This window comes from Gavialis gangeticus, unplaced genomic scaffold (genome assembly GCF_001723915.1).
Source record: "Gavialis gangeticus isolate Ggan-Ray unplaced genomic scaffold, GavGan_comp1, whole genome shotgun sequence".
Lineage (NCBI taxonomy): Eukaryota > Metazoa > Chordata > Crocodylia > Gavialidae > Gavialis > Gavialis gangeticus.
In genome coordinates, this window is record NW_017729032.1 from 117717071 (window position 1) to 117741074 (window position 24004).

Consider the following 24004-nt stretch of genomic DNA (forward strand, 5'->3'; position numbering starts at 1 on the left):
CACCACCACCACCACCACTGCAGCTGCCTGTGGGAGCTCTCTGCTCCCTGTTGCCACACCCCTGCCGCTGCCACCTGTGGGCAGTCCCTGTGCCCCCCCCAGCCTCTGCGGGCACATGTCATGCATAGTAGATTCATCAGTATCACTATTCGGAATATAATAAAAATACAGGAATAGTAAAAGATGTAATATTATATTTATAACCATTTATCATTTCTCACTCTTCCTCCTCCCTCCTCATTATGTCAGGTTCATCATAATAGTTTACTCTGAATGTAGTGGTCAATGAGTTTGCATCTGTCACAGCCGGGGATTCTGGTTTTCTCTGATTAAAAAAAATCCTCAATTTTCAGATTTTAATCATGGAAAAATGTGAATTTGGGGTTCTTTTTTTTTAATAAAAAAATTGGGGATTTTTTTTTATATCAGAGAAAACCAGGATCCCTGTCACAACACTCAGCAAATTTTAGAGCTCTTTTACAATATCAAGAAAGTTTTATTATATACTTGTTTTTCCTGTTTTTGAGAGAGGAATATTTTTCCAAATTGATATAAAACCCAATGAAAGTCTTAATCTTACTTCGAACAAAGATTTCCTTTTATTTCAAAGAGATTTTAGACCAGAGCTCTGGTGGCCAACCTAATTAATATGCTGGTCATAAACAGGGAAAAACATATTGTACTAGAACCAATAAAAGAACCTCATGCCTTGAAAACTGTACAGTATAACAGTGAACAGCCACATAAATTGGACCACCGCCTGTGCAGTTCTGAAAAAGTGCAGTTGATCAGTAACTTCCCCAAACACAACTGCAAAAACCGTATAACAAAAAGAGATTGCATTTAGAGTACTATTAACATTTAGAAAGTTGTGGGGGAGAAGTGTGTATTAAGCTTTCATAAATAGCAAGAGATTTCCTGATCAGAAGGCAGCAAGAATTCCTAATAGAAAGTAAAAAAACTTCACTGCAGAAAAACATGTGAGGCAATATGCAGTTGATTGGACATGTGGTTGATTTGGACTATGGTGGTTCAACATTCTGCTATATTTTGAAATATTTCACAGGTCTGTAGATGGCATCAGCATACTTTGGCTTCTGTGCAAGGCAGAAATTATTCTAGTAAGCCTTGTTTTCTTAACTTATGTTACCTGGGTAATCAAGTATCAGGACTGAGGAAGTATTCTACCATCTATAGTACCAATTTTTTGAAATAGAATGGCAGGTCACCACAGAAAAAAAAATACATTTTTATTTTTTTTTCTTTCAGATAAACAAGGATTTGCTCGTTGTTGTCAGTGTCAGCATTTCTCAGAAATGTTCTCTAGAAGAAACCCAGAGAGAGAAGTTTAAAAACTATTGATTCTTCATGTTGGGTTATAATAGTGAACTCTGCTTGGAATTTGCTGTACGAAAGCTGAATGCTGCCTTGCTTCTCTAAACCTGAAGCTATAAAAATGTTTGCAAGCTAAAAAAAGAGGAGGGAAGTTGCTTCCCCTTTGCCCCCAAAGTTAATATCTTGTAGAACAAGTAACATATAAATTATTTTTTTAAATGAAATAGTCAGGGCTTGGGGTTAGGCTGAAGTGGAGATTATTTTGCTCCTCTAGGCAGGCTCCAGGCACTGCTGTTTTTCAATGATGGGTGTGAAATCACCAATGTAACAGATGTTAAGTCTTTATGCCAAGTGGCAGCTCATGACCTTAAAGATTCTAGACTTTAGACCTGAACAACAACAGAAAATCAGCAAGCTTTAAAATGTGCTGAACCATACTGGTTAATCTCTTTGGGGGCATTTAACACAGGACCCTTAAAGGTGTAACTATTTTTTTAAGTTCTATTTAAAAATACACACATAAATTTGCAGTTTAGTCTACAGATGTTTTGAGCTGTAACCATACAATAAAATTAATATGGGAATCCAGAAATGAGTATGCTTTAAGAAGGTAATTGTTCTATCATGAACCATTAATGCAATGGTTAAAGGGGGAATTAGCAGCAATGTCTGCTGTGTAGACAGGATATGGTAAAATCTGTACCATGGAAAGTGTTCACTGAGATCTTATTCCTTTCATCATTTTATGAATCATTTCTAATAATATTCTATGCTTCTATGTGCAGAGGTCACATCACCCATGTTTTGTACCAGTTTTCATACTGCTAAGATCCTTTTTCATTATAGTTTGGGTAATTAAATTTTAAACACTGGGGCAGACTGACACAGAACATGCTAGATTCCCCCTTTTGTTTTTTCCTACAGCAAGAGTGGGTGACATAGGCTGAAATCATGTACAAGCTATTTATCTCCATGCAGAAGTAAATGGATGAAATGTTTTGTCTGTATTACATAAGAAGTCAGAACAGAACAGGGCTGTGGGTCACATGAATCCCACAAGGGTTTAAATTGTAGCCCCCAGTGTTCTGCGCAGCTGCCAATCCTGGCATTGCTCTGGCTGCTGCAGCAGCTAGGAGCTCCAGCCCCAGCTGTCTCCAGCTTCCCCTTTCTGCCCCTGCCCACCCCTGCCTCAGGGGCAGTGCAGCATGACACAGTCTTCAGGGCTGAGAGAACCCATAGCTTGGGGTGCCTAAATGGCTAGTGTAGTGGGGGAGCTTGCAGCTGGAAGGCTAAGGTGAGTCAGGGCACTTGGGCTTGGGGAATGATGGTGAAGAGATATATGCTGCAGTGGGGAGGAGCACTGGATCCTTGGGGAGGTGCAGGACCCAGCAGCAGGTGGGGTGGGAAGTGCAGTGGGGTTTACCTGGACTACAGTGCAGGGAGGAGGCACACTGGATGCGGTGCAGCAGCAGGGGCATCTGCATGTGGGGTACAGCAGCAAAGGGGGCACAGAGAAGAGTGGAGTGGGTGCAATGGTGGGGGTCTCCTAGGAGCACAGTGCATCAAGGGACATGTGTCTCCTGGGACTCGTGGCTCTCATTGATGCAGCCCCTGCTAGTATTGCCCAAGGAGTGTGCAGTCACAGGCCACTTAGAAGGTAGACAGTCTGGATGATAGGGTCAAGTGGCCTTTTTTGGGCTTACAATCTACGAATTGTTTGTGCTATGCCAAGACTAAAGATCACTCTTTTGCCATAGCTTCATTGTAGTTTACAGTGCTGTGTATTACAGCATTTCTCCTCTCATTTGGATTAACAACTACCACAATGTTTTCTGGTTTAACAGACCTTTTTTCTTGTGTGTCTCTAATACTTATGGAATTTAACTTTTCAATTTAACGTAACACTTGTTCATCTTAAAATAATAATAATTAAAACACAGCTTTGGGCATGCTACATATCAGATGCCAGAATTAAGGTAGGTTGGGAAATATTTGATAAAAGAAGAAATTCCCCATAACCATTAAGGCTAAACTCTCTTTAGCTCTTTTTACATCCCACTTGCTTTTTTAATTTATGTTTTGTCTTGTTTACCTGGCATTTATCCCTGGATTGTTGTAAAGTTCTCCAACCTGAAAAATGTGGCTTTTTTCCCAAGGTGAGATGCAGAGGAGGAAAGCTAATCTGGAAAAGAAAAATGTTGCTGAAAGCAATCCATAGTCTAAGTAACTAGACCAAGTAGTCTTTTGAATCAGTCATTACATACCGAGATGCACTTCTCAACCAGACACAGGGGATATAATCCTGTTCATAAATATATCTAGCTACATCTTAAAATTCATTACGTTTCTTGCCCCCATTGCTCACATTAGAAGACTTTTTGATTTGCCTTTCCTTTCTGTTTCCCTTTCCTTTTTCTTTCCTTTTTTTGTTTTTTCCCTTGAGTTTTCCCTAAACTAATCTAAATGGACTGAAAACACAACATGATTGATGTGCATTTGACTGGTCAGAACTTTAGGTTTATGAATGTTGCTGTCTTTACTCCTGCAATTTTATATTCTCTGATTTTTTCAACCATGCTGATGAAATAAACCATGAAAATGCTCTTTTGGAAATCCATGTTGCAACACTGGAAGTTGAAATCTTCAATATTAAATGCTAGATGTTTATGACCTTGGTTTATGCCATGTCAGTGGTTCTGATTGAAAGTAAAAGAACATTTGGTGCAGGCAGTCATTTTTTCAAACAATTTCTTTGGATACTGAACATATGACTCATTTTTTTCATGTACTAATTGAGTATGGTTACCTCCACTTAGAGGAGAGCTGGGTTATGCCCACGAACATCTATAGGACCATACTGTGTAATGCAGAATAAAAAAAAATGCTTTTACTGTCTTGAAACATCTAAATCATTGGGGCAACTTTAATTCAATCTGGCTTTCCCCTTACCTGACAGTTAAGATAAATGGCTGCAATCTAGCAAGGGCATACTAGGAGGAAAATTAATTCCTAATGGTTCACGTTTGCTGATTGAATTTAGATTTTGTTGACTCTATTTATTTATTTATTTTCATGGTTCCTTGCAGATGTTTTAGAAGTTTTTTGAAAGCAAATGTCATACATTCGCTCCTGAGAACTGTAAATACTATACCGGTTCAGTGTTGTGTAAACAAATGCCCAGTGGCTTATACAGAACACCAGCTGTGCTCTATAAATTTATAACAAGTAATTTTGGAATAGAGATTGCTGCAATCGTTACACAAAACAACAAAGGAATGAGTTCTAGATAATCCCTCTGCACACCCATGCTGTATAGCACAGGTATTCAGCTCAGAATTTTTTGCCAATCAGAGGCAGTTAACAATAGGGTAAGAACATCAATCTGTTTTAATTTGCTTATAGCTGTAACCAACTTGCAGATGGCAGGATGTTGTGTGTCCCTGGAGCTCTCACTAAAGTTGCTGGTCTAATCAATACAATGAGGGTTTCTCTTCTTAAGTTGGTAGCCTTTGCAGAAAGAGAAGGTCCCTCACTTTCACCTGTCCTTCTGTGCAGCTCATAGGGGAATTTACAGCACATTCCCTACTGCACATTTTTCATGTAACTCATATGGGTTTCCCTCTAACAACTTTGTTCACATTTCATACCTCCTCTCAATAACCTGAAAATCAAGGATTACCTTAAGAAGAGATATCTGATGCCCTAGATCTTGTATTCCGTATTAAATAATAGGTAGATTGCAACTATAGAACAAACAAAACAGGTTAGCTAAGCTAATCTGCATTCACTCATTCAGCTTTCAGATTTTCTGCTACTCTAAACTGTCATAACTTCATGAAGTCAAAGGAGTTATATGGATTTACTCCAACTGAAAATCTGTCTTCCTAAATTTAATTAAAAATTGCTTTCAAGATTGATGGTGTCATATAAAAAATAATTTTGAAATGGTTGTACTATCTGGATTCATTTGGTTAGAACTCCATGTTGCTCCACTCAAATTCATTCAAAAAGCTGCTACAATTATCATTTTCCTAGCTCATTGCCTTTTCCATGTCATCTTTTCCTCTGCAGTCTTCCTTTAGCTCTTCATTCTATCAAACATAAGATATTTGTCTTTAATAGCTGAGACTCATGAGACTTAGTTGAGTATCAAAGTCATTGATCGCAATGAAACAGTAAGTATGGGTGAATAAGCAGCTACCTAGACTTGTTGTAAATTGGGCAGTCACATAAAATCAAGGATGGCTTCTGAATATTTGTTTAAATTGTGCCCATGGCTATATAGGGAAGCAAAAGAAAAATTATTATTAGATCCCATGTATCCTGAATCACACTGCTTTGCTTCCAGCTAGTAGACAAGTAATTAATACATTCAAACTCTGAAGACAAGCAACTTTGGGATTTAATTCTATTTATGAGTGAGATCCTATTTAGAAACAAGAAAAAAACACCAACCTGTTGTCTGACATAGCTTATATTTCCTTCCATCTAAACCTATCTTTTCCCTATCTTTCCTCTGGCATATGAACTATTTCTGAAATACAGTGGGGAAGGTATTTGTCATACACTTTTTCAGAAAAGAAAGCATATATATTTTATGTTTTCAATAATATGGATATCTTTGACAAAATGACTGCATAGAAAAATAAGAGCTCTAGAAATCTCTAGATTTGTGTTTTATCTTTGGGATTTTTCCACATGCTCATATAATACAAATAGATTGTTTAAATTATACCATATAGTGTTACACCCCAAAAGAAAACAAACACCTTTTAGTCCTTGTATTTGCAAGGGTTACTGCTGTATATCTCTATGGCTGCCTACAGATGTTAAAAAAACCCTAATGGTGCTTTGCTTTAACTTCAGCATGTTACCATGCCAAGTCCAGCTCATGCCCAAAAGAGGCATTATATTAGTTGGACCGAGCTCACCCAACTTCTGTATAGATTGGGCACTTAGTGGAGCTTTTTTTGGCACTTTTATCTAATAGCTGATTGAATCAGCTATTAGATAAAACACCAAAAAGCTTTGCTGAATTGCCCAATCTATGGATGCTTTGGAGCTTGTTTGAACAAACACACTGCCTTTCTGGTAAAGCACTTTTTTTTAAGTCTGTATAAGTCTTTTATTTTATCATGACCAGGGATCCTGGGTTTCTCTGATAAAAAAAAGAATCCCCATTTTTCAGATTAAAAAAGTAACCCAAAATCCACATTTTCTACAATTAAAATGGAACGCCACTAAAATATATATTTTAACAATGAATCCTCCAACCCTTGCTAGCACTTTATCCAGATCTCCTCACCACCACTAAAACAATTTCAGTTATTCTTCTGCCAACTACTTTACTCTGATTTTAAAAAAATGTGGAACTAAAAGAAAATTATTTTCACTTGGTTTGTCTATTGGTTGCTTATAATTTTTATGTGTATTTGATATATTTTTAAAAAATGGCAAATGTATGTACACAATTTTTAGTATTTTGCCCTATCACACACATGATTTTATAATTTTTATGGAAAAAAATAATACCCAGTTAAGTGTTCTGGAGCATAGGAAATGCATGAAATGTTCTTAGCCACATCATTTCCATAAGGATTTTATTACCTATGATAAATTAACATTTTATCTGAGCTGCGACAAGATAAACCTTTATGTTTTCATCTGTTGTACTATAGTATCCATTTAAACACATTTCTGGTCAGTTTTGTCTTGAATTATGGCAATATTTCAGAACTTATCAAGACAATACAGAAGACACCACAATTGCTGAGAAAGGAGGTAGTTTGTACCTGTAATTTGCTATAGATGGAAACATAACAGTAAAGACTATTCTGAAATGAGAGCCAGTTATTGTATCTATTTGCCTGGGTTTAGTAGCATAAATAGGTGTAGTAGCATAAACTAAGGCATCAGAGCTGGGTGCCAACTAATAGGCAGCATAAGATTGCTACTTGTACTGGCCCAGTCACCACTGCTTCTGCCCTGGCTGTCAACTAATCACACCATCACCTGTTAGTTTTGCAACTCTAACGTGATTCCTGGGGTTCCAGAGTAGTTACGTGGTATACAGTACTAAATCCTACATTCAAATATGGCTTCTACAATTAAATTCGGAAGAGAAATATTTACAAATACCTGCAGGCACATTAATGGATTTTGAAAATCTGTTCCTAAATGCCTAAATTGCTTTCAGAGCTACGATGTCATTTTCTTAGTCTTTTAAGTATTTCGAAAAATTATCCAGGCAATGGAATATTTTTTAATCTTAGTTTTGAAAAACTATTCCAGTTTTTAATTTTCTCCGCTTACTCGCTAAGTCACTTCACCAGGTATGTAAGTCACTTCACCAGGTATATTGCATACATGTGCTGCACTTGGATTTATTTAGAAATAAACACCAATACACTGATTTAGAAATAAACACCAAGGTCTATCAAATCAAATGTCAAACCTGTGTAATAGTTAATAGACCCTACATGACTGTAAGATTCACAGGGGAGCAGAGAAGCAGTCACTTCTTCTCCCCCACCCCCGCCACCCCTATATTTTTGATCTACCCAAAGTCAAAGACAGCTGTTTGGAAGTGGCAGCAGAATTTCCATTCACGTAGCCATGAGGGAGTCAAATGACTTCATGGATCATTATAATCAGGGATCCTGGTTTTCTCTGATAAACAAAAATCCTCAATTTTCAGATATAAAAAAGGAACCCTGAATCTACATTTTTCCATGATTAAAATGAAACACCACTATATATAAATACAGTGGTGTTTCATTTTAATCATGGAAAAATGTGGATTCGGGGTTCCTGTTTTATATCCGGAAATTGAGGATTTTTGTTTATCAGAGAAAACCAGGATCCCTGATTATAATCTATTTTAATCTTTATAAACTCTTCATTAACCAGGTGTTAATGAGCCACTGTCCTTCTTATTGGCCCTGATGTTCCTTCTGCAATGCTGATTTCTTTTGCAAGTCTCCTGTTTGCTAGTTGTCATAGTTATGTAGCTCCTATTTTACAGCCATGCAAACTGTTTTTAACTCTAGCTAAGAACGTTAACTCTGATGTGGAAAAGTTAACTTAGGTAGATATTAACCCAAGTGTGAAAATAACTTTCAGTGAAACATTGAATGCACTGTTAAGATGATCAGAAGGCTAAATTTTGTTTTATGAAGCTGGAAAAGAGCAGTAAATTGAACTGTAACAACTAGAAGATAACATGAAATAACATTTTGATTATTCTTTGCCCAGTTGCTAGTCTTTTCTACATGTAATATATGATATAACAAATCAATGCACATTTCAATAATGCAGTCATTTACTTGTTATATTTGTTTTTACTTCAATTTTAGACTAAATAATATATTCCTAGGCCCCCAGCATATTTCCAGGCCCAATATTAATACAATTAATAGAGTGATAAGTAGGGATCCTAGTTTTTTCTGATTAAAAAAAACCAACCCAATTTTTGGATTAAAAAAATAACCCCAAATCCACATTGTCCCATAATTATAATGAAACACCACTAATATATGGATATATTGTGTGTAATAATGCTGAGTGTTGATACGTGTGCTCCAGGGTATGGGGGGGACTTTAACTAGAGGGTTGGGGGGCAAGCTTTAATTAGATTAAATGCGCTCTAATTAAAGCACCTACAGCATCATTTGTATTTAGCAACTCTCATTTCAAAATGGTGGCAGGGGCACTTTAATGAAAGCTCATTCAATAAGCTTCATTTAAAGCACCACTGCTGCCATGACATGACATAGAGGCTGCTGGAGCATGCTCATTAATTCACTCGAGAAGACTCAATGAATCGAGTCTGCCCTGACATATGCTAATTACCATAGCATCATAGTGCTTAGGGTCGGAAGGGACCTAAACAGATCATCGGGTCCAACCCCCTGCCCTGGGCAGGAATGGGTGTCAGGAACATATCACCCCAGCCAAATATCTGTCTAGCCTCCTCTTGAAGATCCCCCAAGGTAGGAGAGAGCACCACCTTCCTTGGGAGCCCATTCCAGAGCCTGGCAGCCCTAACTGTAAAGTAATGTCTCCTGGTGTCTAGCCTGAACCTTCTCTCTAACAATTTGTGGCCATTATTCCTAGTAACCTGGGGTGGTGTCTGGAGGAACAGAGCCTCTCCCAATTCCTGCTGGTCCCCATGGTGAATAGACCAGCTGGCTACTGGATACCCTCTCACCCTTCTCTTGTGGAGGCTGAATAGGTTCAGGCCCTTAGCCTCACTTCATAGGGCCTGCCCCACTGCCCCTTGACCATGCTAATGGCCCTCCTCTGGACCCTCTCAATGCTCGCCACATCCCTCTTGAAGTGCAGAGCCCACTGACCAAAACAGCATTGTTTCACACAGCCCTACTAAATATATACTTCAACCCAGGTGGCACATGAACCCCCAGTCACTGGCTTCAGAGGTTAGTGCCTTACCCATTAGGTTACTGGAACTCATACAAGCACAATGACCCCCTCTACTCTAACAAGAATTCCTCCCCTATCACTCAACTCACCCCCATTCAGTCTAGCCAGGATTTGAACTCTGGTCTCCTACATACTAGGCAGACACTCTACTACACAATTACCACTGCTAGGACTGTTCCAGATTTATGCATTTGTGAAGGTATTCAGCATGCACATAAGTGCCATTTGTGGCTGGTTGCTATTACACCATTAATTGATTGTGTGCCTAGGCCTGAGCTCCTAGTCTCAGGGGCACATGGTGTGCCTCTGCTGCTTGGAGCCTGAATCAGCCTACAGGCCTTCCAGCTGCAGAAGCTTGATACTTGCTGCTTGCTAGAAGAGCCTAGGCTTCTTCTTTACCAGCAATAAAGCATGATGGGATGTGATACCTGATCTCATAATTATTCCTCCTGCCATGCACATGTGGCCTGGCAGGAGGCATTATTGCAGGGATTGTATATCAGATCCCATTGCACCTGTACTTGTATGTCTGCCAGGGATCTTAATAAAACTTCCTGAGAAAAGTATATATTGTGTTAGATATGATGATGTACCACACCATCTGCAGCCCTTTCTCAAAATCCTAGATCCATCCATGTCATTCCTGTACTTGTTTGCTGAAACTGATGTCATGATTTTAAATTGTCAGCAAATCTCTCCAAGAGAAACTAAAGTTTTTTTCTCTCACTTTTGGGCTCAATTGCTTCCATAATATATGGTGATTTAGTGATGATAATGTTTTAAAGCATGATAATCTGCTTTGAATAATATTGTAGTTTGTATGGTTTAGTATCAAACTGCTTTTCCTACGATTGTTGCTAAGGATCAAGTGAAATAGAATGTGTACTAATGGTGGGTACCGATGAAAAGTAATCTTGTTACATTTTGAGAAGAACAGAAGCTTTACAGATATTCCTGGCAGGAAGACACTCCTCTTTTTTGAACAACTTCCTGATACAAATTGCTTTTTCATTTAATTGGAAATAAAACTGAAGATTTACCAATGAAAGAAATTGCTACACTTCATAAAAAAATATTGCTTAAGGGTCTTAAATTTATAAGAGAAAAGCTTGATGCTGAGTTTATATAGAATTTTGAACATTTGAGTAACTTAACTAACATTAATATTTCACCTATATGTAAATTCTATATTAAAGTATAACTACAAAAGAAAGAATGATTAAATTTTCCATTTTAGCTGAACAAAAGTCATGTTTATATTCACTTTATGACCCTCTTTGCATTGGTGACTGTAAGCCACTTGCAAGGGCCACTACAGGGTACCCACCTCTTGAGGTCCACTAGCGCCTATACCCTCCAGTCTCTCCCTTATGAAGTAGTCTCACCCACCATGCCTTGATGCTGAAATTAGTAGGAGAGGCTATATGGAGGGCAAGGCGTGCTTTTGCCTGTCTGGTCTGAGGCTCTCCTCTTGGCTTCAGTCCAATTTTATTCTCACTGAGCCTTTTAGCCCAGGGCCCACTGTTCAGGGCTGCAAGCTCCTCAGCTTCGATCATTCCCTATGACCCCAGGTTCCAGTACCTGCAATATCTAGTACATGGGCAGCTAGGAAGCTCCTGCCACCTCCTGTATCACAGTTCAGTCAAGTTTGGCCTCCTGTGGCCACAGAACTCACTCCAGTCACATTCCATGGCCTCAGTTCCACAAAGTACTATTCCAAGTTTGGGGTGCCCCACCAGCCACCCTTTTTCCATGGCCCCCTCCACTCCTCCAGCCACAACCTTCAAGGGAGGGGAGAAAAGGGTAAATTAAACCTACCAGAAAGCAAACACCAGTCCTGATTCAAAGGAATGTCCCCCACAGGGTTCACTGCACCCCTTGTTGGTAGGCTTCATGTAGAAACAACGAAAGCCAAAACAGAAAATGCCCAGGGTAGTTAACTTGTTTCCTATGCAGGGTTCCAGCTACCTTCACTCCAGGATACTTCCTGAGTCCTCTCCATATTCTGGGCTCCAGTCTTCGCACTTCTCAGAGCGGGTTCCATCCCCGACAACTTCCACAACCAGACTGCCTCTCGTGGCCTGAGGCTTGGGCTTAAACAGGGCGCCCAGGGTCATCACCAGGGATCTTGCTTTTCTCTGATACTTTTTAACTGAAAATTGGGGATTTTGTAACCGTAAATCCTTAAAAAAGAAAATGGATTGTACACAAAACATTGTGTGTTTTGTGGTACTCATGCAGATACTTCCATATATGTCATTTAAAAAAACAATCCTTAAAGTCTAACATTTTCTATTTAGTTTCTCTCTGATTATTTTTTTAATTTGTGCAATTACTGTCTTCAGGCATAGTATCCTTTACGAAAAGAGGGCACCTATACACATGCCTGACACTCGCTCCAATGCATGCTAATTAGCATGCTCCTGAAGCCTTTGCATCCCATGTATTTAGTGTCCCTGCACTTCAAAATGGGAGCAGGGGCACTTTAACTAAAGCTTGTTGAACAAACATGTGTAAAGATGGCCTGGCCAGAGTGTTTTAAGTATTTCTCTTTCATGCCCCTAATATATATAGTATTTGGATGTCTAAAGGCTTTTTTCTTAAAACTGAGAAATACCATATTATGGAATGTTACTCTTCATTAGACTTTATTATGATAATACCAGAACTTACTGTGTCCTGTAGCAAGAGTTTATTGCAATTATTTTTTAGACAAATTTGTTAGGAGAAAGAGCACTTTTCAATTATACCTCAATATAGAACTATATAAATGATTTTTTTGTCATGTGGTTCCAGTTTCATACTATAAAGTCTCTTCTTTATTTCATTTTTTTCTACAGTCGATCTTGACGGATTATGAAACCAAAGAGTAATTCTGAGGAAATTTCAGTTTAGGACAAAGGTTACCAGAAGTAGGTCTGGTTATATATAAATCCAAGAGAAAACATGTCTCTTTGGGCCTGTGGGGTAACAAGACGCCAGAGATTTATCTTAATAATTGCAATCTATGTGCCATAATAACAAAAATGTATTAATTCAGGAAAAGACCAAGTGTTTCAGAAACTCTCATCAGGGTTATACACAAAATGGAACATACTGTGCTGATAATGATTTTAAATGACTGTTGTGGTGATACATTAGTCTGGCCATTTCTACTACGCAAAGTGAATTTTGTGAATTAGAGGATTTAAAATATGATATGAAATGCACCAAGACAAACTGCATTATTATACACATTAGCAGGATGACATATGAACAGGTAACTACATTATTCAAGATGTATACAGTACTTTTTCATACTGTATCAATTATTTCAAGAGATATTCTACATAGCTTGTAGAAATATACTGTTAATTATTATCATAAAGAGGAACTAGCCTCTTCAGAATTAAAGTTCAGCTTTCTTCAATGGTAACAAATTCTATTTTAATACCCTTATAAGTTTTGGTTTCAAAACCTGATATTGTAAAAATTACTAGATTTACTCAAAAGGCAAAAAAGAATATTTGCAAAGTTTAATGAAAACTCGTCATCCAGTTTATTTCTTTCAGATGCATGTAATAATTGTTTATGAAGTATTTAATAAATCTTTGTGCTATGAGATACTATATAATTATAAGATTATTGTGTTCATTAATTAAAAATAATGCTTTTTTTTGGCTGTCAAAATAAAATCTCTTCTGTATCTAATAACACCCTCATTCTCTCCCTATTTCAGTTTGTAATTTAACAGGAGGGATTATGGTATTTGGACATAAGTACAGGTTTCCCTTGCTTTATGCGGGTTCTGTATGTGCAAATTCGCTCTTATGCGATGACCCTTTTTATACCAAAAATTTGTTATATTCAAGGTAAATTCCCTCTTATATGATCGGTGTGGTGGAAGCCCAGAGTCAGCTGCTTTGTGCAGTGCATTATGGGAGTGATGCACACCAAAATATAGTCTCTTATGTGGAACTGTGCTCCTTGCTCATTGTCTGCAACATGTGTTTCTGTAGTTGCCATCCCCATTATGATAGTGCCCTGTGTTTGTGTGTACAGTCTGCTGTTGGCGAGTACCAAAATTATCTTTTAATAGTGGTAGAAATGGGTCTAGGGTTCAGTACAATCAAGGTCTTGGAACGTATCCCTATTTGTTGTACTGTAAAGTGGGCTCTCTTTATGCGAATTCAAGTTATATGCTGTTTTCCAGGAACGCATGTACAGCATAAAGCAAAGGAAACCTGTAATTATATTTGGGGCTGATAAGCTATGTACATATATATTTTAACTATCTAACAAACCCATTTAAAATAGGTACAAGCATTTTCCTTTTGTTCAGTAGAATACTGCCTGTTACAAGACAAAGAAATATGTGCATTGTGGACGTATTCATAAGCATGGGGGAAGTGAGGGACGGGGGAGGACAATGTGACCATAACATTGTTAATTTATCAGCTACAGGCTATAAAATTGCAAATTATTTTTACTTTCAAAAGTATTGTGCAAGCTAGGTTTGTTGCAGGTGATGATGCAGAAACGTCCTTACACAAATGTGGGAAAGGCCTTTTCACACAGATAGATGAATTGGGATACTTAGATAACAAGGCCATTGCTATATTTCTTCTTGGATTTCTACTGCAAGACTGAAAATATATGTATTTAAAAATCCCAAACTAGGCTGTAGTATTCCAAAAATCATGTCATAAATGGATTGGAAAGCAAATACAACCATGTCTTGCAAGGTGTGGAGTGGGAATAAGGCAGTGCAGTAGCAAGTATCTTAGATAAAGAAAAATGCCTTATTTTAGCAAACGGGACTCTTGGACTTTATATATAAAACTGAATGGTTATACTACAATTTTCTCACAGGAATGTTCTGAGAATTAATTCATTCATTTTTACAAACTTCTTTGATATAGAAGGTGTCATGGGAATGCAAGATGTTTCTTTGGTTTTTTTTTAAGGAAGTGTAATATATCACATTTAAAATATATCTTCCTTCCAAAGTCGACTATGATTGTTATTAGATGCTGAAGGCTAAAATGCACTGAAGATACTGAAGATGTTGCATTTGGACATTGCAACACCTAACATTTAGGCACTCTGCTACTTAATGAACTTCTCAGCCCTAAATACTTATGGCTGTCTTCATGCATGGGGAACTATTTGGTCCAAAAGCAAGGCATACACAAAGGCCTACAAGATGAATACGGAAATGCTTCAATTAATCCATGATGACTGATAAGCAGGGATCCCGGTTTTCTCTGATAAACAAAATCCCCAATCTTTGGATTAAAAAAAGTGATCCAAAATCCACATTTTTCTATGATTAAAAATGAAACACTACTACTATATAGATAACTAACACTAAAATATAGAAAACTGGGATCCCTGTCGATAAGAAGAAGCTCAAGCTCTAATCTTAAGAGCTTCACTCTGTGCTGGAGGAAGAATCCTCTCCCTGCTAGCTGTGAACCTTCTGAAGTGAGGTGCCCAAGCCAGGTGAGTTTTTCCTGAAAAATGAGAAAGCAAGGCTGATGCGCCATTTTACCTCTTGCTGTTGGTAAGGCCTGAGTTGGTATAACATAGGGGAGGGCAATTATTTGGGCCTCCAGGCTACAGAGGGAGTTTTGCTGAGCTGCTGTGAGCTGAGTCCACACACTCCACCTCTCCCTCCCAGCTCAACAGCTCACCGAAACTCCCTGTGTGGGATGGGACCCCAGGTGGGTGGAGAGTTATGTTTGGGAGTGGGACGGGCAGGTGAGGCTCAGATCATGGGGTGGGGTCATGGGGCTATGGCCCAGGGCAGGTGCCAGTTCCACAGGCAGGGACATTCAGGGTGTGGATTGCAGCTCTGTCCTGGCCCTGGCCCTGACCCCACATTGTCACCACCCCAAGATCCTGGATCCAGCCCAGATGCAGCTTCTCATCTACCTGACCACATGCCCTGCCATGGAGACCCTGGGATCTCGGGCTGGTGACAGCATTGGGCCAGGGCAGGGGAAGAGCCACAATCTGCTTCCCACATATCCCTGGCCCTAGCCCCACACTGTCACTGCCCTGTGATCCCAGGGTTTCCATGGAGACTGGCTGGGAGATGTGCAGGCAGGGCACATGGACAGGATAGGGCCATGAACAGGTAGGGAGCTGCATCTGGGCTGGGTCCAGGATCTTGGGGTGGTGACAGCAGGGGACTGGGGCCAGGGCAGAGTTGTGATCTGGCTGCCTGCAGAACTGGTGTCCGTTGCAGGAGCAGCAGATCACACCTCTGCCCTGAGCCCCAGCTCTGCTATGTCATGACCCCAAGATCCCAAGGTCTCCATGGTCCTGCCCAGTCATCTCTTTCCTAGATGCCACTCCCTTCTCCATCCACCCACAGCCCCTTCCCAGCTGCACAGCCAAGCACTCTGCCTCTGATGGTCTCACACCTGGTGGTGGGTGCAGGATGGACAGGCCAGGGTGCCTGGGCAGTGGGGCAGGATTGGCGGCAGTGGCAGCTGGAAGGAACTGCCTCCACAGGGGGAGCTGGGAAATGGAGTCTAGCCACCATACTGCCTCAGTCTTGCTGTGTGTCTGGGGGCAGCAAGATAGGCTGAATACACCATAACCCAAGCTACTCCCCAGCCTGGGCAGGACCAAGGGACCCACCACGGGCCTGAAAAAATCCCTCAGCAGGCTGAATCCAGTCAATGGGTTATATTTTGCCTGTCCCTAGTATAACATATCCGATTTTAAGAAAGATGTATAGAAACTGGGGAAGATCTGAAGTAACAAAAATACTGACGGGCTTGTCATGCAAATTGTACAAGGAAAGGTTGGGAGAGCTAAGTAAGTTTAGCCTGGTGAAAAGGAGGCTGGAGAGTACATGATAGCAAATATTTGAAAAGTTACTATGGAGAAGAACAACTCTCTACAGAGAAATAATAAGGGGCATAAACTATCGGTGTATTTTTGTATTAGAAAAAATATATGCCCTGGAATACAAAACATTCCGAAGCTAGAAGGTCTGGGGCAGAATAGATGACCATGAGATTTGAGTATATAATAGAAGGGGGGGAAAAGGAGTTTGGTGAGATCATTCAGCTAGAATAGGAACGTAAAAGAATTTGATGAGAAGAGGTAGAAAATGGATCATCTAGGCTAGAAACTACTGTACTCTTCTCTGACCACATTTCCCATGCAAAAAGTTCCAAAGGCTGCTTTTGTGATATCTCATTTAATGAATAGGTCAAAGAAGGACACAAGATGCTTTAACAATTCTGCACTTCATTGTAGTCAATGCACCATCAAAGGTTCCTGATGAAAGATGGGAAGGTTCAATTGTTCTCTAAAGGCTTTAAAAGGTCTCCGCAGGCATTTGAAATGAATAGAAGTGTGGAAAATTAGAAGTCTGTTAAAGAGTGAAAGAGTACAGGCTCAAATTCTTTGCTAAGGAATAGTTCAAAATGTGATATGACCCTGCAGGATATAAATATTCTCTTTTCTACTATGTTTTCTATGTTGTTAATTAGGTATTAAGATATGGCAAGAAAGAAAAATCTATCATTTTTTTTATTGAATATGTGGAACATATGGTCACTAAGCAGGGGTTATAATTACATTTCTATATTCCAGCTGAAATGCCACCAAAATACAGTGTTCAGCTTTTAACATTTGGGCACCAAAAAGATGGAAATTCAGCTGAGTCATGATTAATATGGAGGACAATAAAAGACAATTGGTAGAAAAGAGATTTCTTTTTCAATGAGGTTCACATTTTAATAGTCTTACATTCTTAATATTCTTAAAAGGATAGTGAAAAATAGAAAAAGTCTTATGGTTGGTAAGATCTATTTTGCAAAAAAATTGAACAAAATTGTGGGAGAATCATTACTTTAAGACATTTGTATGGAAGCCTAAAAATGAACAAAAGATTATATTGGAAATAAGCAATCCTAGGCAGGCAGGCATAAAGACTGTATTATTTTGTTAACTTCCTTGGTTTATGGGTACTTTTTTAAAGGAAAAAAAACTTAATTTGAAAGCTAGGGTTAATCCCAAGGAACTTGTTCAGTCCTATTATTATCAAGAGATGTGATCTAATTCATAATAAACTTACTGTAAAACATTCATTGTGCAGATTTTTTTTGCCTGGAATGAATGTATAATAAAACATAAGGCAAAACCAAGATACCTATATGCCTTATAAAGATTTAAAAAAATCTTTTTTAAAGAATATCTATGCAGTTTATCTGACACGTGGTCTCTCCTGATGATCTAAATAGAAGGTATAGTCTAAGTGGCACTCTGGTAAAGATAACAAATACTTGCTTTGCCTAGCTGCTTTGCCAAGGTAATACTATAAGAGGAAGATGCTACATTTAATTATAAAAATATTCTGGACTTTTTTTCATCTCTTAAAGGCTTATTGACAGCTGGATGTATTTTTAATTGAGTTCTGGAAGCAAAGAGCAAGTGACTCTGATGTGCACAACATAATAGTTGAAATAAGAGGAACAATACTGACAATTAATTCTACTGCGGACCTTTACTATTATGGAGAAAGGTCTGTGTTTGGGATGATTTCACATTCCAAAAGTGTAAATGTGGAGCTGAGAAAATGCTCTGTATGGTACAGGAAATGCTTTGGATGGATGGAAATGCTTTGGATGGTACGTATTCTGAGTTGTGGAATTGCCTCTCACAAGAAGATAGAGAAGTTATGAGCATCCCTTGAATCCTCTTAACACTATTTGTAGAGATCTAGGTTTTTCAAAGTATGTGTACACTACATGGAATTCATTAGCTCACATCAAATCACATAAGCAATGCCATGTTTGTCATGGTGAACCTTTTACCTTGGCAAAAACAAAGAATATATTCTCCCCATGTTTTTTGATAGTGCCAAGACTTGACAGAGGACTACAGATGTCTTGGGGTACAAAGGCTCTTATATAATCATGGTTCTTTCAGGTGTCTGATGTTCTAGTGCTCTTTCCTTATAATATTTGTACTACTAGGACAAGAATATTCTACATATAATTTAGAGCTGTACACTAATTATTGGCTACCATGTTACAGAAATTACCAAACGCTTTGAAAACTGGAATTCTCAAGGACAGCTAATGTTTGTCAAAAATATTTGTCAACCAACAAATCTGCAAAATTTAGATCATCACCTTTATTCTGTAAAGTGGCAAAATAACAGAAGGAGAAGCAGCTGCAGAAAAAGGAACAGCAGCAGGAAGGTTCATAAAAGCACCAGTTTGGGGGTGATTTACTCTCTGCACACTGGCTCCAATCTATTAGCAATTGTGAAGAGGGCTTGAAAGGAGAACACGAAAATGAGAAGAGCAATGGGAAACATAAAACCAGGACCATATGTGGGGGTGTTTTGAAATGACAAGTAAAACAGAAACATCCTTTCATAATTATCCTCAGAGGTGCCTTTTTCAATCATATTTTTTCCTTAATTTATTTTACATATTCCTAGTCTATATTACAAAAGGTAAGTGTATATGCAAAGGAAAATTAATGGTAGGCAGAAGCCATCGTAACAGGCACACAGAAATCTTAACTCTCAATAATTTATTTCTGAATCCTGGGTATCTTCATTTTGTAGGCTTTTAATAGTGCAGTTTGAGATTTCCTTGTTCAAAACCTTTCTTGCAGTAAGATGCAGCATTAATTTAGCTTGTAAACAAGAAGAAAATAAAAATGAAGACGTATAGGACTGAGATTTTGGGACCTCAAAGGATTCCATTTCCCTCTCTATTTCAATAGTATTTAAATAACGTAATGGTTCTTTTAGGAGACTGTAGTGAGGGCTACATTGTTAAAACACTGCAAAAACTTCATTAACAGTTGCATTAGTGCTCTATTGTACGGATTATTTTCACTCCTGAAATCTCTGCACAGTGGCAGAAGACATCTATTTTTACAGTCAAACACCATGTCCATTGCTGTTTTTAAAACTTGATGTTTATTATAGATAGTATAGAGGTTATAGGAAGTGTAGCATGAGAATGGCTTGACTGAAATCAACTTTTCAATGATTCGGAACTTAAATGTTGTTGTGGGGTTAAACTGTTGATGTAGCTGTGAGGTCCAGTAAATATATATATATATGAGGCAAGGATTTTTTTTTTTGAGAATATCTTTTATGGGACTAACTGTATAGAGGGGAGAGATGTCAGAAAAGCTTTGTGGGCACCAAGTATTCTTCCTCAGGGAAAGAAGTTGACACAGCTTGAACTAAGTAACAGATGGAACAATGGATAATATATAGCTCCTTGTGAATGAAAAATAGTCACTTAAAGGAATAGTGGAGAGCTGTAAAGTAGGAGCAAAGCGAAGTTATTAGGAGTAGCTTTAAAACAGGGGAAGTTCATTAGAATAGATAACTTAAGATCATTCAAAAGGTAAAAGAGATGTGGAAAAACAAGACTGTTCAAAAGGTAAAAGAGATATTATTACCTTTCAGGCTAGCAGGACCAGATGTTGTATAGACTAAAGTACTGAAGAACTTACCAGTAGTTGAGTTAATTTTAGAGATATTTGATATCCTCTTTGAGAACTCATGGAGGTCAGGTAAAGTCCTAGATGATTGTAATTAGCAAATGTGGTGCCTGTCTCTATGAACGGGATGAAGGAGAATCCAGGGAATTACAAACCAGTCAGTCTGACCTCGATATCTAGAGAAGTCAAGGAGCAGGTCCTCAAGGAATCTATTTCAAAGCACCTAGGGGAGATCAAGATGAGTAAGAACAGTCAGTATGGATCCCCCAAGAGCAAGTCATAGATGCCTGACCAACTGGATTTTCTTCTGTGATAGGGTGACAGGTTTTGTAGATGTGGGAGAGAAATAGATATTATGATGAAGCTTTTACCTTGGTAAAAACAGAACAGATATTTTCTCCATGTTTTCTGATAGTGCTGAGAACTCTATAGAGATTTTGGCATACAAAGGCTCCTTTAATATCATGGTGTTTTCATGTGTCTGATATTTTAGTGCTCTTTCCTTGTAATATTTGTACTACTATGACCAGATTAATCTCCGTATAATGTAACATTTTGAGAGGTATATTAAATGATTGTAATAAGGAATAAAACTACTTTACAGTCTCCTGATACTTAAAGGAATCTGACAATGAGTAGAAACTCAATCATTTTATTAAGATCAAAAGCATCCTACGAGCATGCAGGAACAAAGTCAGCAAAGCCAAAACACAATTTGAGATAGAGCTAGCAAAAGACAAAAGGTAAAGAGAAGATTCCATTAATATACTAGAAGTAAGAGAAAGGCCACAGCAATATAAGTTTCTTACTGAATGTGGAGGAAAGCTAATAATATACGATGAACAGAAGGCTAAAGTCTTCCAATTTTTTCTACTTTAGTCTTTACAAAAAATGCCAACTATTAAATGACAAACACAGTTGTCAGGAAGGAAAATGAATAGATAATCAGCCTAGAGCGAGGAAAAACAAGTTAAAACTCATGGGGTGAACATAGGATCAGGTGAGATCACAGATGGCTGCAAAAGGACAAATACAGTAGATCACCAATCATTCACATATGGATGGTTCACAGCCTGCATCATTTGCAGTGGGTTGCTAACAAAGGATAAAGTGCTACAGCTTTTATTTCAAAGATCACCGCTTCTTTAAGCAGCTGGCCTCATCAGCAGTCCTGTGCAGCTGAATAGGGAAGCAGTATGCTTTGAAATGAAAGGCACAGCAATCATATGCAGCAGCTGTACAGAATCACTGAGGTGTTTTCTGTCGTGATATGACCCAGTGCTGGTTCACAAACCCTCTTTTTAGAGGACTATAGAACCTAACTCTACAGACTATCCAGGTTCTACTGTGTAGTGCCAGGCTTTGAAAAATGGAAAAGGAGATTCCAGTACATTACAAAACATTCACTTTAGTTTTGATATCTGGAGCAATACTAAGATATGTAATTAAGGACTTTGGACAGATGTGGCACTTGGAATATTACAAATGCCTTTGAAACATTTTAAAAGATGAGTATAAAAATATATGTACCAAATAAAAAATTTCAAAAATGGTCAAAAACTGAGGGTTTCACCCTTTTTAAAATAAGTGCACCACTTCTGACTCAAAGCTTCAGCGCTTTTACCGCCTTATATTTTTTTTTGTTTTTAATGGGGGTTGGGGGAGGAGGCAGATTGAGGCCCCCATGGTGTGGGAGGGAGTAGGGCTGGGGCAGGCACTGCACAGCCAGGGTGTGGTGCAGGACAGAGCTGTGAGCTGCTTATCTTGTGGGGAGGGGGTAGTGGCTCCCATCACTGTGCGCACCCTGGGAGGCATGGAGGACATGAACCCCCAGATCTACAAATGGGGTGGAGTGGGGCAGCCTGGGGTGGGCTGCCCCAGTGGTGGAGGAAGGAGTGGTGCTGGGCTAGGGGCTGCCCCACTCCACCCCATGGATTGGGGGTGTGTGGGAGTGAGCCACATGGGGAGGGGTGGGGGGTGGCTCCCACCATTATGCACACTCCTGGGAGGACATGGCAGGCATGTGCCCCTGGACCTGCACAGGGTGGAGCAGGCTATGGGATGTGGCCGGAGCAGCATCAGGCTCTTCCCGGCAGGGGCTGGGGCAGGCTGTGCTCAGAGCAGGTGATGGTGGTGTTGGGAGCTGGGTTGGGGGGGCTATGGTGAATTCTGGAGTGGCTGAAGCTCCCCCCATAGCCTCACTCCTGTAGACCCCTGCAGTGAGGGAGGGAGTGGGACCGGGGCAGAGGCAGGGGCAGGGGCAGGTCCTGGTGCTACACAGGCAGAAGGAGCATGTACTCCGGGAGGGCATGGGGGTGTGCAAGCCCCCAAATCTCCATGTAGGGTGGGATGGGGCTAAGGCAGTGCTGGGGTAGTGCCAGGGTCTTTGTGGTGGGGGGCTGGGTCAGGCTGCACTTGGGGCTGGTGACAGCAGTGGCTATGCTGTCGGGGGGGCTATCAAAGGGTCTGCAGCCACCCCAGAATTTGCTGTAGCCACTTCAACCCCACTCCCATCACCACTGCTGCCCACCCTGAGCGCAGCGCAGTGCAGCGCAGCAGAACCCCACCACCAGAAACAGCCCATTAGAGCCTCAGCCCCAGCTCACCCCACACTGCCCTTCCCCATGTGCAGATCCAGGCGTGCGCACCCCCCATGCTTTCCTGGGGTGGGCATAGCAGCGGTACTGGGAGCGTGGGCTGAACAGAGGGAGAACTCACACATGGCAGCTGCCACCACTGGCTATTGGCTGAGGGCAGTGGCCCAGTGGCCAGTCAGGAGAGTGAGTTGGGATGGGGGATGGGGAGGTGCCATGATGTGCTGTGTGGGGCTGGCAGTGCCCAGTGTGTCCCCCTGCCTCCCCTGGGTAAGAAGCAAATGCATCAGGGGAAACGCTGCCACCATGCCCCGGGATGTGCTTCATCCCTGCCCACCCACCACCCATGCATACCCCCTACAGCCTTTCTAAGTACTCCTGCAGGCATGCGTACCTCAGGTTGACAACTCCTGGTCTAAAACAGGACAAAAAATAGTAGGTACTGTTTTATACTGTTTTGTTATGCAAAGTTCCATGTTAAGTGAACATTCTTTATGGAGTATGATATGAAGCTGGTTAGTCTTACAAGCATCTCACAATGCTGTGCTTTTCTCTCTCCCCCCACCTCCCACTCTGGCATTAGAGAAAGGAGAGCAGGGCAGACTGTCCTGTGTACTCTGCATATGTTTGCCTGGAGCAATCCACCCCCTCTCAGAACTAGGACATCTTGTGGGGATTGAAATTAGATCAAGGGAGATTTAGTGGGAATGTTAGAAAGAACTTTCTAACTAAAATGGTGATTAAGTGCCAGAACAAATTATTTAGCGAGGCTATAGAGTCTCTGTTGTTGGAAGTTTTTCTGTAGCTTAGACAAGCACTTGGCTGGGAGGGTTCAAATTGTTCAAATTGTTCCTGGCTTGAGCAGGGGGTTAAAATGAGACCTTTTCCAATCCTATTTTTCTATGATTCCATGGTTACAAGCAGCCATTGTTTTTGCTGCAGAATGAGCTGTTTCAGAATGTGGTCTGGTACAGTTGATCTGATTGATTTGCAGGCACAGACATCATTCAGGGCTACTGTCTCACAGAATCAGGCCTCTGCCACTCCTAGGACTTCAGGGGCCCAATCTCGTGGAACAAAAGTCCCAGGTGCCTAGCCCTAGCCTAGGAAACCACGTGAGGTTCCCTTGTTCTGCAGCATGAAACATATGCCCA

General features: G+C 40.0%; 1 protein-coding gene across 1 annotated transcript in view; it reads left to right on the plus strand.

Moving 5' to 3' along the window:
- GPC5 (glypican 5) overlaps positions 1–24004 on the plus strand; it is a 1496686-nt gene that overhangs the window by 533661 nt on the left and 939021 nt on the right. The window lies entirely within an intron of this gene.